Source organism: Schistocerca americana, chromosome 9 (assembly GCF_021461395.2).
Source record: "Schistocerca americana isolate TAMUIC-IGC-003095 chromosome 9, iqSchAmer2.1, whole genome shotgun sequence".
Taxonomy (NCBI): domain Eukaryota; kingdom Metazoa; phylum Arthropoda; class Insecta; order Orthoptera; family Acrididae; genus Schistocerca; species Schistocerca americana.
In genome coordinates this window covers 109,454,691-109,472,621 of record NC_060127.1, presented here as the reverse complement: position 1 = coordinate 109,472,621, position 17,931 = coordinate 109,454,691, and the positions used below count along the sequence as shown (strand labels likewise).

The 17,931-nt window shown below is 45.9% G+C and overlaps 1 pseudogene; it reads right to left on the bottom strand.

The window, feature by feature from the left end:
• Positions 1 to 10,209: 10,209 nt before the first annotated feature.
• On the bottom strand, positions 10,210 to 10,327 carry LOC124551581 (annotated as a pseudogene).
• Between the last annotated feature and the right edge of the window lie 7,604 nt (positions 10,328 to 17,931).

The following is a 17,931-nucleotide window of genomic DNA, read 5'->3' as shown; positions in this document are numbered from 1 at the left end:
GACAAAGCGAAGATGATGTTCTTCAAAGGAAATGCTCAATATGTCCACCATCATTCCTCAACAATAGCTGTAGTCGAGGGATAATGTGAACAGCACTGTAAAGCATGTCCGGAGTTATGGTGAGGCATTGGCGTCGGATGTTGTCTTTTAGCATCCCTAGAGATGTCGGTCGATGACAAAAGTGGTGGCTGACCACACGATCATCACCAAACGACACGCGCAAGAGATCTTTCATGCGTCTAGCAATAAGGGGTGGAGCGCTATCCTGCATAAACATCGTACGTTCCAGCAGGTGTTTATTAGCCACGCAGGGGATGATGCGATTCTGTAACATATCGGCGTACCTCTCACCCATCACGGTAGCAGTTACAAAACCAGAGTCACGCATTTCCTCGAAGAAAAAAGGCCCGATAACGGTAGATGTGGTAAATCCAACCCATACCGTGACTTTCTCGTCGTGCAATGGAGTCTCCACGACAGTTCTAGGATTTTCGGTAGCCCAAATTCTGCAGTTGTGGGCGTTGACAGACCCTCGGAGCGCTAAATGGGATTAGTCGGTCCACAACACGTTACTCAATCAATCGTCATCTTCCGCCATCTTCTGAAACGACCACACCGCAAATGCCCTCCGCTTCACTAAATCTCCAGGTAACAGTTCATGATGCCGATGGATTTTGTACGGATAGCATCGGAGGGTACGGCTAAGAGCCAACCAAACAGTAGTGTATGGAATGCCGGTGCGACGTGCGACTGCACGAGCGCTGACTTCCCCGTGCATTGACGAACCTGCTACAGTCTCCATTTCTTCCTGAACTGTCTCAGCAGCATTACACCTTGTGCTCGGTCGGCCACTACAGGGTCTATCGTCTAATCGTCTAAATAACCCGTGGTTTCGAACTTCGAAATCATTCTCGCCACAGCTGCATTTGTCAACGGACCTTTACCCGTTCGATTCCTCTTCCTATGGCGATAGGATCGTAACGCTGAACTAGCACATTCCCCATTCTGATAATCATTAAAAGCGCCTTTTCATGTAACGTCAACATGCCGCGACTGCTGGCGCATCTGATTCTCTCTCTCTTTTTTTTTTTTTTTTTTTTTTTTTCTTTATTGTATTTCAATTCCCCATCGGGGCGGGCTGGCAGCAGCATATGCGCTGCTCTTCAGCCGAAAGACATAGAAGAAACAATAGAAGACATTTAAAAATAACAAAGGAGAGAATATGGTGAACATAGATATAAAGAAGGGGGAACATCATGGAAGGCAATAGACAAAAAACGGGGTGACCGTAAAATGGAGATAAAAAACTGTTAAAACTGTTTAAAAGTAGCACACACAAAAAGCCACACACTGCGACAATTAAAAGAACACAAGGCACAGTATGACTGGAGCATAAAAGGTATCGACAGATGGCGTAGCACACGACAAACACTGACAGCGAACCTCAAGGCAGTACACAATTAACATCACACCTCTTGACGCGCAGGAGAAACAGCACTCAACACAACACTGATGTGGCACACTGACGATGAGCAAAACAGAGGATCTGCCACGCGCAGGGAGATGAGGGAGACCGGAAGAAGGGAGGGAGGGGAAGAGATGGGGGAGGTGAGCGGGGGGCGCGCGGAAGAGGGCCAGGTAGGGAGGGATGTGGGAAGGAAAGAGGCAAGTATGGGGCGCAGGGTCTCAGAGGAGGGGGGGGGGGGAAGGAGGAAAATCGCTCTGGGAGAAGGAGGGAAGAGGAAAAAAGGGGGCCCTGGGGGGGGGGGGGGGGAACAAGGCCAGGTTATAGTTGGAAGGAAGGGTAGATGTCACGGCGAAGTTCGTCATCCGGGAGGGGGAGGCGTTGGAAATTGCCCTGATGAAGGAGATGGAGGGTGTGGAGGTGGAGAGAGGGAGGGATAAAGCGACAGAGGCGCGGCAACGGGCGGGGGGTGGAGAGAGGCAGGAAACCAGAGGGTGGGGGGAATCAAGCCTGCGGACAATGTAAAGGATGCGGAGATGTTGGAGGAACAGGAGGAGGTGGGGGAAGGGGATCAGTTCATGCAGGAGCCGTGTGGGGGAAGGAAGGCAGATACGGAAGGCAAGGCAGAGCGCATGGCGTTCAAGCATTTGGGGGGCTTTGTAAAAGCGGGTGGGGGCGGAGATCCAGGAATAAATAACAGAGCATAGGACGGATGAGGGATTTGTAGGTGTGGAGGATGGTAGAAGGATGCAATCCCCATGTCCCGCCAGACAGGAGTTTCAGAAGCCGGAGGCGGGAATGGGCTTTCTGCTGGATGGTCTGGAGATGAGGGGTCCAGGTGAGGTGTCGGTCGAGGGTGAGGCCAAGGTACTTCAGGGTGGGGGTGAGCTGGATGGGACGACCATAAAGGGTGAGGTAGAAATCATGGAGGCGAAAGGAGCGAGTGGTGCGGCCTATGATGATTGCCTGGGTTTTGGAGGGGTTGAGACGGAGGAACCACTGGTTACACCAAGTGGTGAACTGGTTAAGGTGGGTTTGGAGGGTACGTTGAGACCGTTGAAGGGTAGGATAGAGAGCCAGGAAGGTGGTGTCATCAGTATACTGGAGAAGGTGGACTGATGGGGGTGGCTTGGGCATATCAGGTGTATACAAGAGATAAAGGAGAGGGGAGAGGACAGAACCCTGGGGGACGCCAGCCATGGGATAAAAGATACGGGAGTTGGTGTTGTGGAGGGTGACATAGGAAGGACGGTGTGAGAGGAAGGAAGCGACCAGATGGACAAAATTGATAGGCTGGGCGTAGGTTTGGAGTTTAAAGAGGAGAGATTCTCTCTCTCATTAGAGCTCCTTTTATACACGATTGTCATGCACAGTCACTGACGTTTTGCTGTCCAGCGCCATCTGTCGGACATTTTGTGAACTTTGTTATATTTATTTATTTATTTATTTTGTTCTCATAAAACACCATGTCATTCCAAGCATGTATGTCAATTTTTACCTCTCTATCTACATTATTCTGTAGTTTATTAAGTTTTCAAATTTATACTGACTTTCTGATCACCCGGTATTTTGATACTTAATGATATACACATTGAGTTCACCAAATCTTTCAAACGTAAGGAGTTGTAATCCAAGTGTAATAATCCCGATTTCCCTCCGTCACTAATAAAGTCGCAATTACACCCTTCTCCAGTATGTTACGAAGAGTTACCCGTGTGCCTTAAATTTCACCCTCGAAGGTACCTTTTGCAGAGTGAAGGAGATAGGCAGCAGTTGTACTAATTATTATTCTTTAATTTCCCTACAGTGTCTACTGTCTAGCAGGGGGTATGCTATTTTAGGATTTGGCAAATTTTTATTATCAGCTGGGAAACTGGTGTTGCTCGGGTATGTATTTATTCCAATTTTCTATTAGTCCATCTCGTCGTTTCACCTCCCTCTGTCCACCTCCTCCAGCCCCTTTCTGTGCTTCTCCCCCTACCCCTCTCTCTGTCTATCAGCCCTTCCCCCTCTCTGCATCCATCTGCTCGTTCCCCCTCTGCCCATTGCCCATCTGCTCCTCCCACCTCTCTCTGTCCATTTCTGTCCTCTCTCTGACAATCTCCTTTCCCCCCCCCCCCCCCGTCCAATATCAGTGTCCATCTCCCTCTTTCCTCGTTTTGTCTGTCAATCTCCTCCTCCTCCTCCTCTCGTGACGTTACCACTCGACTAGGAGACTGGTGGTTCTTACTCCCATTTGTTCTATTTTCCGAACTTTACATGAGAACTCGCACTCACACTGCAGAACTAATACTATTGGAAGAAATCATGTTTTGTGTCAGTGCACACGCCGTTACAGAGAAAAAAAAACAGTCTGAGTAAGCCATTAGCCAAAAATATACTTTCTTGTAGGAGTAATAGTCAAACCAGGAATGCAAGAGACCTTCAGTTAGGTTTGGATAGTAGGAGACGAGGGACTGGCGGAAGTAAAGCTATGTTAGCAGGTTGTGAGTCGTGCCTGGATAGCTCATTCTGTAATACAAGGTCCAGTCACATTCATGTTACCACCGCCTATTTATGATGTCAGCTCACAATACCCAGTCGCAAATGGTGGGTGGCTGCACTAGCAATGAAGGGTAAGGGTATGTAAAGCATATCGGGAAGACAGGGGAACATGGAAAACGATGCAGTGATAGTGTTAATGCGCAAATGGAGCGATTTATCTGCTATCCCAAAGCCCAAGATCATTGGCTTTCGAGCCATGGGTGGATGAATTTCCGAGATAGTTAAATATGTAAACTAACTGCTTACCACGGTGGATAAAGTATACTGTGCATGGCAAAATGGCGCTATCCAAAACCACCGCCAATGCAAATGTGGTGCACCATGGACCATAGGTGACAGAGGTGAATGCCGGACATGGTGGCCAAGTGGTTCTAGGGGCTTCAGTCCAGAACGGCGCGACTGCTACAGTCGCAGGTTCGAATCCTGCCTTAGTCATGGATGTGTGTGATGTCGTTAGGTTAGTTAGGTTTAAGTAGTTCTAAGTTCTAGGGGACTGATGACCTCCACTGTTAAGTGCTCAAAATCAGAGCCACAGAGGTGAACGTCAGCTGCAGAGATGCATATGGGCAAATAGGCAGGCAACTGTTTAGCAACTAACTGCCCAAATGAAGCAATGAGCCCCCAACAGTGTTTCCTCAATGACCGTTCAGTAGGTGTTGCTCTATCTGGGCTTGAGCAGCAGGCACCTGGTTCATGCACCCATGCTGAGTGCTGTGGACCAGCGACAAAGGCTGGAATAAGCAGTACTGCGACAGGACGTCCGCTGAGTGAGGACACTCATCCTTTTCAGATGAACAACATTTTTTGCTCCATCTAACAAAAGTCTGTTGGCATGCACAACTTGAAATGTGTGAAAGCAGACATCCTGCAACAATCATCAGAAATGTCACGGCCAGAGGAGGAAGCCTTATTGTCTGGGAATGATTTCGTGGCATCCCCTGGGCGATCTAGTCATTCTGGAAGACACAATGGATCAACACAAGATTGTAGGTATCCTTGGGGACCATGTACACCTCTACATGGAGTTTTTTTTTCCTTGGTATGATGGCATATACAAACAATGCAACATGTCACACAGCAGTTAGGGTACATGTGTGATTCAGTGAGCCCCAGAATGAGATACTAAACTCCCCGCAATGAAAATCTTTGGTACTACCTCTATCAGGCTGTTCGCATCATGGAGCCTCAACCAAGAGACCTAGTGCAGCTGACCACGGCACTGAGGTCGGCATGGATCCATATCCCTATCAGTACGTTCCAGAACCTTACCAACACTCCTCCTGTACGTCTCACTACAGTCCAAGCTGAAAAAGTGCTTATTCAGGTTTTTGACAGATGGTCACAAAAGTGTGGCTGGACAGTGAAGCGTTTACGCACAGTATGCAAAAGTTCCGGATCTAGTCCTGGCTGGTATGCAGTTTTCATCTGCCAGAAAGTTTCAGATTAGTTTCAGCTACATAATATGTGGTGTATGGTACATTTTAATTTACCTCGATTTGTTCTTCCATACTTTCCTTTACGGGATGTTTCCGCCTGATGACATGCTGGTACAGCATCCAGTATCCACAATGTTCGAATATGGCCTGCAACGTTACAGGGTCGTGCAGCCCCGCCTGGAAGTCCCCGAGGAGGTTGAGGTCACCGCCAGCCGACAGCAGCTTGTACAAGGCGAACCAGCGTCCACCCTCAGCGGCGTACCTTACGGGAGTCCACCCGAGCAGGCCGTCCACAGCAGACAACGTGGCCTCCCAAGCGTCTCCCCACAGTCGCCGCAGCACAGAGATGGAGAAGCCCCTGTCGTACCCTACCGTATCGGTGGCTGCGGTCGGATGCAGTGCGTTGCGGCCGCACTCGTCTGTCTGTCCGGGGTCGGCACCCTCGGCCATCAGAACCTTCACCTGGCCCTCGTCGCCGTCCAGTACCGCCTCCAGCAGCGGCCGACCCCTCACTGCCCTGCGGTTGAAGGACTCCACAAAGAACTCGAGTCGATTGCGCATGTAGGCCTTGCGGTACAGTGCCGCACGACTCTGCTTTCCATCCCCGAGGAAACACCATTTGGCGAGGAAGTGTTCGGCGAATGTCCTCTGCAGAAACGCTGGCTTCCCATCGGCAAACTCGTACACAATTCCGGCCTTCACAAAGTAGTCCCTATTGAATGACGGCTTTGCCAGTATGTCCGGACCGCGTAACAGAACGGATGCTGCGAGGGGCATCAACTGTTCCTCGTGCTTATTCAGTGCCTCCTCCACTTCTCTCTTCTTCCCAGGAGCGGAAAAGTTGTCACCACACTTCTCCTCATAAAGCCTCCTGAATTTATTTCGGAAGAAAGCTTCGTACAGAGTCACAATGTCGTATTTCTCACCTAATTCCTGGGACAGATTTGCAAACATTTCAGCAAACAGAGGCGTTCTCAGTAGATTCCTCACGTTCTGCTCAAGACGAAGGAAACGTTGGATGTTTCCCCTCGAGGAGTGGCGTCTGAAGAATTCTTTTAGCTCTAGGTTACTGAAAGGCTCCAGCGGGTGTGCATTCACACCCACCTGAGCCTTCAAGAGTTTTACAGTTTCTGGCCTCGTCGTCACCAGGACCTTGCCCTCGCGTGGTGACAGCAGAGGCAACACCCCGAGACACCTTCTGATGTAATCTGGGCACACCTCGTCGAAGCCATCCACGAGACAGACCACTCTTGGGGACTCTATCAGATTGTAGCGAAGTAGTGTGTATTCCATTTCCCCAAACTCGCCCTCACTAAAGACTGACCGCCCTAAGATGCCTTCCACAGCTTTCTCGTCACGAGAATATATATATATATATATATATCGGGCCCTTTTTCTTCGAGGAAATGCGTGATTCTGCTTTTGTAACTGCTACCGTGACGGATGAGAGGTACGCCGATATGTTACAGAATCGCATCATTCCCAGCCTGGCTAATAAATACCTGATGGAACGCACGATGTTTATGCAGGGTGGTGCTCCACCCCGTATTGCTAGATCTCTTGTGCACGTCGTTCGGTGATGATCGTGTGCTCAGTAGAGATGGGGGATCCGCTCCTGAACTAATTCATAGGGTTGAATCTTTCAAAGGATGAACAATCAGTGATTCAGAAAAAAAGAACGGTAGCTCCAAACGTTTCCCACAGCAGAGAGAGAGAGAGAGAGAGAGAGAGTCGGAGCAGACCAGTGGGGCCTCTGCTGGTCAGAGCACACTGCACGCCACACAACACAGCCAGCGCCGGCCTCTACCCTGCTTCTGCCTTGGCTGCCTGCATTGTGCAGTGCCCCATTGGATTTTGTGTTTCACATATGCCGTGCCCTCTCTGTGCTTCCTCTGCCGCATGCAGTGTCTGGTGCACCTTAGCATAGCACTCCGTCGGCGATCGTTTCAGTCGCACGTCCTGCCCTCTGGGCAGTTGATGCGAGCAACAGGACAGAGAGCCTCCTAGCGGAGAACATAAGAACTACTTGCAACAACCTGCTCGCAAGAGAACGGACGATTTGTCTCCGAGCGGGTGAGTGGTGGCAGTTCATCGCTCCCCCCACCCTCGGAACTCGCCCGCTCAACGCTCACCCCACCGTTCTCGACTCTAGCCAGAGCGTTGAGCAAAGCAACTCAGGTGTCACTCTGGTCTCTGCGGTCTTAGCTCACGCAGTAATACAGCTCACGTCTCGACCTGCTTGACTCAGCGCCTCTGCATCGGAGTTCATCTCTACTGGATATTGTTCTTCGTAGTAATACCGTTATGTATATTACATAATTATGTTATGTATACATCATTTGTTTTTATTTTATTTTTATTTGTTTAAACTGATCAGATTAGGTTCCTGACGGCTCCTCTTACTATAGGATTTTTTATTATGGTCACTCGAATTTGCCGGCCGAAGTGGCCGTGCGGTTAAAGGCGCTGCAGTCTGGAACCGCAGGACCGCTACGGTCGCAGGTTCGAATCCTGCCTCGGGCATGGATGTTTGTGATGTCCTTAGGTTTAACTAGTTCTAAGTTCTAGGGGACTAATGACCTCAGAAGTTGAGTCCCATAGTGCTCAGAGCCATTTGAACCATTTTTCACTCGAATTTACACTTTAATTACAAGCAAACCGATAAACGTATAGCAAAAGTGATACACCAATATTTTCCTTGTTTTATTCTGCGAAAGGCTATATGCAGCACTTTGGTCTTACAGTCAAATTTATATATTTCTTTCTTATTTTAGTACGGATTTTGTGATTTTAGGCGTCTTCGGAAGGAAATGTTCACTTTAAAAATATATGGCTTGCGATGTATTTGTACAAAGTTAATGAAATTTTAATACATTATAGCCAAATATATTGTTAATGTAAATCTCAAGTTACAACATTTTCCGATCAACCAAAAAACCACGATAGTGCAAAATAAATCAATAATCAAAAACTTTGTCATATCGTGAAAATTTCAATAAGCAATACAAAATTCTTATTCATTATCTGTGTTACTTCAAAATAGAATCAAATAAGATCAAAATACAGGTGTAGTACTGGAATAAACCAAGTTTAAAGGGCAATGTGCCTTCCATTTATTTTCTGTTGTGAATGAGTGGTGAGTCATGAAAAAGAGCTAGTTCATTTCAGGGAGTGAACAGTTCTGATCCGATCTCTGAAAAGAACAGTTTTGCCCATCTCTAGTGCTCAGCCGCCACTTGCGTCATGCTTGGCCTCCCAGGTCCCCAGACCTCAGTCCGTGCGGTTGTTGGCTTTGGGGTTATCTGAAGTCGCAAGTGTATCGTCATCGACCTACATCTCTAGGCATGCTGAAATACAACATCCGACGCCAATGCCTCACCATAACTCCAGACATGCTTTACAGTGCTGTTCACAACATTATTCCTCGGCTACAACTATTGTTGAGGAAAGATGGTGGGCATATTGAGCATTTCCTGTAAAGAACATCATCTTTGCTTTGTCTTACTTTGTTATGCAAATTATTGCTACTCTGATCAGATGAAGCGCCATCTGTGGGACATTTTTTGAACTTTTGTATTTTTTTTTTTTTGTTCTAATAAAACCTCATGTCATTCCAAGCAAGTGTGTCAATTTGTACCTCTCTATCTACATTATTCCGTGATTTATTCAGTTTTCAAATTTATACTGACTTTTTGATCACCCGGTATTTAAAGCTAACATGATGTGCATCCTCATAGTGGCGCTACTTGCGCCACTCTTATGCGACTGGCGTGAAATCTGAACAGAGATTGTCTTTCAGATGTAGAAACACGCCTACTAACTTACGTTTGTATCGCTCAACTCCTTGGTGTTGCAATTTTTTACCGTCAGTGTATTTTCAGATCTGGAAACCCTACCTTTACCTCACGGACATTCTGTGTTCTCATGTCTCACCTCTCATGCTACACTATCCTTATATCATTTTTCTGTAGGACTACGTCTGACCACACACAGCACGTTGAAAGATGACTGTTGTTACCCTTTCATGGGAGTTAAGGGCACTTTGCTACCTCTCATGCGTGCAGTTTGTAATGAGCTGCCTGTAAGTCTTGTTTCATGCTGGTGCAGCTACGCAGAGCCCCTGCAGATGGGGTGAACGATTTTTGTTTGGTTATTTCAGTTACTCAAAGTTTGTTCTTTACCTCATTCTCTTTGTATGTGTTGGTGTATAAATGAATGTGAGAGTGACAAGGTTTTGAAGTTGGCACCACATGTCAGAGACAGTACAGTAGTAATTTTGCACTGCCAGTCGAAATGGGCTGTGTCAGGCAGCAGAGTCCAGGGAGCTTCTTGACCAGTAACAAAATGAGAGCAGGGAAAATAAATACCCGGAGAATGTTGGCACTGTCCTTCCGGTGCTTAAGGGAAACTACCCCACCTTTGGCCGCCCAGAGGATGGCCAGGACTCGCAGTGAAACCGGTATCTGTTGCTGGCTTTCCGGAGGTAGTTGCAGCTGGTTCTTGCTGTGCGCTAGACGTCAGGATTAAGATATTGAGTTCGTTTAAGGGAATTGTAAAAAAAAGCACTCCGTCTTCAGGCCTCAAGTGGCCCAACGGGACCATCCGACCGCCGTGTCATCCTCGGGCGAGGATGCGGATAGGAGGGGCGTGTGTTCAGCACATCGCTCTCCCGGTCGTTATGATGGTTTTCTTTGCCCGGAGCCGCTACTATTCGGTCGAGTAGCTCCTCAATTGGCATGACGAGGCTGAGTGCACCCCGAAAAATGGCAACAGCGCATGGCGGCCTGGATGGTCACCCATCAAAGTGCCGGCCACGCCCGACAGCGCTTAACTTCGGTGATCTCACGGGAACCGGTGTATCCACTGCGGCAAGGCGGTTGCCAAGGGAATTGTAGTGGGTCATTAATCTTTTTTCTTTCATCTTTGATGCGAATTTTAGCCAAATACTTTGAAGGGTGGCTACACTGAGTCACAGCGACAGAGATTGCGCCAAAGAGTATTATTCCGCCGCCTCCACTGGCGCAGTAGTAGTTCAGAGGTTGCCGTGGGCAGTGTTTGTTCAGAGGTTGCCGTGGGCAGTGCTTGTTGAGAGGATGTCGAGAGCATTACTAGTTCAGAGCATGTCGTGTGCAGTTATTGTTCTGTTGGGCGAGAGAATAGATGCTGTTCGGTTGGTGTAATGTATATACGGAGGATGTTGCAATGATCATAGTGTATTTTTCGTCTATGTATATGGAGGTAACAAAAAATTTTTTTATTTCAAATCTCCTTAATAATAATGCATCTTGGCCACAGGTTCAGTCAACAAAGCATCTGGCTCGTGTTCATGTATTAGACTTGTAATTCTGGTTTCTATGTGCAATTATAGTATTTGTGGTTTTTCAATTAGTTCATTGTAAATGGTGTTTAAAAGTTCTTGTCGTATTGAGGAAGAACTGTGCCAGATACAAGTACGTTGAACCACACTACCACACATGGAACAGTTACACTTGTGCTTTGTTGTTTCGTAGCTTTTATAGTTGCAGGAGACTTAATTAATCAATTGTGTTAACGGAAATTTCCTTTCATTCTTTATTGTTATTTTATACAGTCAGATTGCGTACTAATATTAGTCAGGGCGAACCGGTTACGAGACTTCATAACCGGACACACAGCTACTAAAATTATTATATTTTCATTTTATAATGAAGCCCCCCCGCAACTTGCTTTAATTAGTTAGTTAGTTACATGTGGATCATGATGCACGATAGATCGTAATATTGTCCAGTTTGATAGAGGAAACAGACATTAGAACGTGTTAGTCCGGTTACAGAAATTCACAGTCTCCTTCAGGTTCGTTTATGTTCATAAAAGGTCGAATATCTTGTTTGTTAATGGCATTTTGCGAGAGAGATTAGTCTCATAGCCAGCGCTTTGTTTGAAGTTGAGCCATCGCTCTGTGATCATATAATCCATTTTCTTAAATCTTGGGCTTGACGTTTGTTAAATTCTGGTTAGCATTAACTTACATAGTGAGTGGAAATTTTGTGTGGGGTTCAGTGTTTTCTTTGTGCCTACTAGGATGCTCTTTGTCCATTAGAATCCCATGTGCTCAAGATCTCACAGCTACTAAACTGTAGTATCTTGTACGTGTAGTATGTAAAAACCTGTGCGAAGCAGATACCTACATTTCATCTGAATTATTGTTGGTAATCATTTTGTTGACTTTTTTCAAACTGTTGGCGATCATTTGCCTTTGATGTGGCTGCTCCCATCATCCACTGTTTTCATTCTCTGATTGGCTTACTGACAGCGGAGAGTAATATAAACGATGTCTGGCCATTTTAATGGTATAAGTGAATTTGTGAATTATGTAATTTCACTCTCGATTTGTGAAACTTGATATCTCTAGCTCTAGGTTGTATCCACTACCAATGATCCGTTCATCCAAATGAGTCCATCACCATAATGTGTTAGGCGACTCATCATTCAATAACTAACCATGATTCACTGCTTCTGTTCGCACAATGAATATTGTGTACTGAATACCCTCCAGAGAACTATTGGTGTCAAACTTCTGCCTTTTGATAAATACATTGTCACCATTTATGATAAAAAGTATCTTATTGGTTACACAAATGATTTTGTTACTATGAGTAATATTAGCCATTCCAACAATCTGTATTTGACCCTTAGAAAGAAATGTGTCTACAGTGCCAAAGCATATTTAAAGAAAGTAGTAAGTAAAACGAAATATTGTCAGTATGATAAAATCTAATGTCTTACAATGCGTTATTTTCCCTGACACGGTCATTTAAACGCGCATTAACTGTTTTATCAAATTCTGTTTTGATTAATTCATTGGGTCATATCGGTTGTGCCCTCGGTGAGCCAATAAGACGAGCAAGCTAATCAGAAAATGCGACGTATCCAGGAGCGCACTTTTTCAACACTATCTAGACGAAAATTAAACTCATTCGTTCAGAATCTGTGCTCATGTTATTAATTTCCTTTACAAACAGTAGTAAAATATGTACACCACCTTTCACGTGGCATTCCTGCTCAGGATCCTTCAATTACTAAAGCAAATAAATAATATCATATCCACATATACCTTTATATATACATATATAACTTCTTGGTTACCATCTGATTCTGATTTAAACTGTTCTCATGATGGCAATTGTTGGCTGATAGTTTTTTGCGAAACACAACAGACATCAGTAAATATTGCACTTGAGTACCACTTACCTGCTATTGAGGAAGAATTGCCACTAGACAGAACAATACTTCTATTGTCCGCAAATGGTGTAGGTATTCACACATCAACAACTATGAGAACGCCTATCAGAACGTTTTTGACTAGCTTCCAAACACTGTACACAGTTCATTAGGGAACACAGCGTAACCTCTGTGCATGTTTGCTAACAACCATCAGCCATACATATCCACTAGTTTGGACCTGGACCATGGTTCGAAATAAGCGCATCACGAAATTCTGTTTCAAAATACTAACACTATAAAACTTAACAACCATCGGCAAAATGGTCCCCAACAGCGGAGAATCTGATGTTCCAGCTCTCTGAACTGCTCCACAGCCACCATGATGTGTGATTCGAGAGCCAGAACTTGGTGGACCTTTGTAGCAGAGAGAGCTGCAGTTCCCGTTTCTGGAGGCCTCACCCACGCAGGGTTAGAGGACTCTATGTAGCCGCGAACCTCGTCCACGCTGCAGTATTTGAGTCTGGTGGTCACCGACCTGCACGCAGTCACCTCCTTCCTTATGTATTCGTCTATAATTTTCTGCCACATGCTCCAGCCACTTGTCAAACACACATTCTCCTTGTTCATCCACTGCCGGAGATTCTTGCACAAACTCTCAGAGATGGATTCGCATAGGAGGCCACCCATACCGAGCAGCTCTTCCAGCTCCCCATAAATGTTGTCGCAATCTCCTCCAAATCTCTCTGCTTGCACAACAAGTAGAAATGATTCACGAAGCTGGGGTCTCGACGCACTGCCTTCTGCACCTGTGGGTTGTCCCAGTTGAGCTTGTAGAGGTCACCACCAGCGCGTAGCAGCTCTAGCCCTGGGACACTGTCCGCATCCTGGCTCACAAATATGTTATCTTCACTTTCGCCCAGAAAGGCATTTGTCAGCAACACAAATGTGACCCTGTCCATCTTAAGTGACTCTCTAACTTTTACATAGGAGGCACAGTACTCCCTGATCCCAAAGTTGCGTTTAGGGTCCTCAGACAACCACTGTATACCGCTAATGCGCGTGTTATTGAGGGAGTTTTGTGCTTGATTTGCACGAGCAGGATGTCCGCCTTGGTGTCTTCCTTGGGTCGCCACACCAGCACCAAGTCGTCGAACCTGCCTGCATCGCCATTGTTGGCGGACAACTGGAAGAGCAGCCTGCGGTTCAAGCAGCGGAGGAAGACCAAGGCTAGCATGCGCTCCTCGTACCTGTGCCCTTCTACTGAAGCGTGTGCTCTCCTGTTGTATTCCAAGGCGACAGACCTACAACAAGCAGCATCATAATGATGATGAGGATGATGATTTTAGGGTGCTCAAGAGTGAGAGTACAAGCCCTTCTGCTGAACATGAATATATATATTTAATACGAATGTAAATTAAAGTACTCCCATAACTTTCTAATTTATTACAACAGTATAAACTCTTCAATGGCAGCATTTCTCAACACAGGCACCACGCTTTGAGATGCACTCGTTGTGACGTTGCCCAAGTTTCCCAGTATCTGTAGAAAGATGTTTTCAGTTGAGCAGCAAGCAACACAAACACCAATCGCTTCTTCACGTCTTTCTTCACTGGAGTGAACCAGTGGCGTCTTTAAACAGGGTTGCTATGTAGGCCAGCAATAATTTAAGACTAGAGGAGCCCTGTGTGTGCACCTTGTTATAGTCAAAGAACAAAGCGGATGTCTAACTGCACTGCATAACAAATTAAAGAACGCATAAATTCGAAATCTGCCTCAAAGGTACCTACTACCTTCTTCTGTAAAGGTGCAAAGCTCGGCTCCCTGCAGCGTCACCCTCGGGCTCGACGATGCTCCAAAGAGTAAGGTGACGACACATGAGAAAAAAAGGCCAGAGCTCAGAAGTTAATGATGTCACACTGGGATCACATTTCACCACAGTTCTGCCCAACGCCACCCTGGATATTTTACACAATGGGGAGGTCGTTGCACCCCCTCTTATCCATATGTCACCCCTTTCTTTAATGCTATGCCATGGGAGTCAGAACCGCAACACCCAAGTGGAAATCCCATGCCTTTCTTACGGGTGGTCAAGGCAAACATGTCAGACACACCGAAAAGGCTTCAGGGGGGTAGCTTAACATGCTTCAGTGAAATCACACCTTTGCTTAGGGCGCGTTCGGAAACACCATTTTGCTGTGCAATCAGCAACAGGACGATGTCTTCACAATCTTTGACACTGCTGACGTCTCCCAGACGGTTCAACCCTTCACTCAGTATATGTAGTCCTGCAACTGCATTGACGTGACCATTCCCCTTTGGAGTGTGGTGCGACCACAATTTTCATTCTGGTGTTCAAAAATGGTTCAAATGGCTCTGAGCACTATGGGACTCAACTGCTGTGGTCATAAGTCCCCTAGAACTTAGAACTACTTAAACCTAACTAACCAAAGGACAGCACACAACACCCAGCCATCACGAGGCAGAGAAAATCCCTGACCCCGCCGGGAATCGAACCCGGGAACCCGGGCGTGGGAAGCGAGAACGCTACCGCACGACCACGAGATGCGGGCTTTCATTCTGGTGTACATCGTGGAACAACTAAGGACTGTTCAATTCCCTTCCACGAAATTTTAACGTGATCTGACGTAGCAAAGCGTACTTATGCTTTTGAAGACGTCCTGTTTTGTGTCCTCCTCTGGTATAATCATGGGGGGAGTGCGACACTGACACATGCATTAGGAGGATGTCAATGGGTGCCTCCAGACCACGCAGTTTGGCAGCACTGTAGGCACTATCTGCCCATCTTTGATGAGTGCTTTACAAATGTACTTGTACTGAGAGAACTCGTGGTGGAGTCCTAGGCGCCTACAGACAGACAACCGCCCGACACCTCTCCAACTACGCATGCCTGCTAACAGGGACTAGAACAGCAGCTTAGCCATGTCTGAGGTTTACGAGGCAGGGCGTCACACTTTTGCACAATTACAGAGGGCGGTCGCAGATACCTTTGAGCGAAACTTCAAACTCCTACGTCGCAATAGGAGACAAGTACCTGGTTTAGCAAAACTGGTCTTTTAATTGTGTTGTGCAGTGTATTTTCTATTGGCTAACTCGGCTGAATTAACTGGTGGACAGCTGCCATGAGTTAAGTCAACATTAACCTCTCCAGCTTTGTTCTCTGTCCCAGTTGCACCGAGATAAATATGTGGCACTTCAGTTGACAAAACTGCATGGTTTTGAAGTAATGGTTAACGGAATTTTGGCTGTTGCATGTGAGTTCGATACCACCGAAAGGAAATTTTCTCTATACGTCTTTTCATCTCAATCAGGACCTATAAATCGTCTATCATTGTTTTCCTAACGTCAAGGTCAGTTTAAAGTCATACTTGGAAAAATTAATTTTAATACTGAAGTTGCTAAAAAAAAAAAAAAGAAAAAAGAAAAGAAACAGTTTTGAATCTTCATGTTAGATGCCAGGTGTCAATGTTTTGGCATCGCCAACAATAAATATTGAAAGTGTCCGCCCCCAGTGGCTGAGTGGTCAGCACAACAGAATGTCAAAATTTAAGGGCGTGGGTTCGATTAACGGCTGAGTCGGAGGTTTCCTCCGCTCAGGGACTGCTTGTTGCCTTGTCTTAATCATCATCATTTCCTCCCCATCGGCGCGCAAGTCTCCGAAGTGGCGTCAAATCTAAAGACTTGCGCCCGGCGAACGGTCTACCTGATGGAAGGCCCTAGTCACACGACATTTACATTTGTTTTAATATTGAAAGTGGTACTTTAAGACACCAAAGTGACGATGGTAGAAGGGACATCCCAAAAGTTCTCAAAAAACAAATAGAGCATGGCATCATGAACTATACACTTTGCACTATTTTTCGACTCGTTGGCCACCGACGTTGAGGCATTTGGTCGTAGTGGCAATCAGTGGAATAAACCACCCTGGTAGAAATCAGTGCCCTGTGATCCAAGGAATTGTCCCACTACTCCACCTCAGTATTGGTTTTCAAGTGGCGTCCTGAGATTGCAGCTTTCAGTGAAATGAACAGATGAAAATCTAATAGGACAAACAACACCAGCGACCAACTATTTTACAAGACATGACTTCTTCACTATACACTATGTGTAGGTATTCATGGATGACAACACACTAGTCCCGCATGCCCATTCGTACTGGATATCAGCGTGCACCTCCATTGGGGACCACGTTGTCGATACATATCGGTCTGCCACCGTGACCAGCATGAGATGTACTCGAATAATCTCTGACACACCGGTCTGTCTTCTTTGGCGCTCTGCGCATGCGTCGTTCCTCAGCACTGATTCGCCTTCTGTCTTTGTGTCAGCAGTGTGTATGGATTGATATGGCATTTGTTTGAGTCACCTCGTGTCCCATCTTACCTTTCAAACATAATGTCGAAACTTATTTTGGACCGTCCCTCGTATTATAAGCAGCTTCATTGCTATAAACTGTAGGCACAAATCAGTTGGTCGATAAATTTAAAACTTTCAGTTTAAAGCTGATTGTTTGCGAAATTATTGTAGTTGAATTCAGCACGGTAAAAATTGTTTGCTGGACACATCCCTTTTGTTGTCTCGTATTTTCCTAAGAAACATCTTTGCTTCTAGTTACAAGATATTGTTGTAAAATTGGAACACTGTCGTTTTTTCATGAACATGAATCTCAACTTCTGTTTTTTACATTACGTAGATGTTCGTTACGATGTTGATAAATCAGTATGAACACCTTAACGATTTTTTTATGTAACTTTTATTACCTCAGCAATTCAATGATTTATAAAGGGCACAAGTTGGTAATAAACCTTAAATGCTGATTTACAGGCTATTAATACAAAAAATGCTCTAAAATGCTATTTTTGAGCGTTAATTATCAGAGAATTGTCCTCTTGAGGCCTGCACCTCATGGCCAACGTATGAATCTACAGCTAAAATGCATACCTTAAGACCTATGAGCACTCAGTCATCTTCGCTACTGTGAAACATATCTTTTCTACCGAACAAGTGCTCATGCACACTCAAGGTATGCGTTGTAGAGCCTATGTTTACTTGACATTTTTTCTTGTTTTGTCAGTACTAGCTCCTCCGAAAATATGAAAAGCTAAGAGCTTGCAGTGGGCAACGGCCTTGCCGCAGTGGATACACCGGTTCCCGTGAGATCACCGAAATTAAGCGCTGTCGTGTGTGGCCAGCACTTGGATGGGTGACCATCCAGGCCGCTATGCGCTGTTGCCATTTTTCGGGGTGCACTCAGCCTCGTGATGC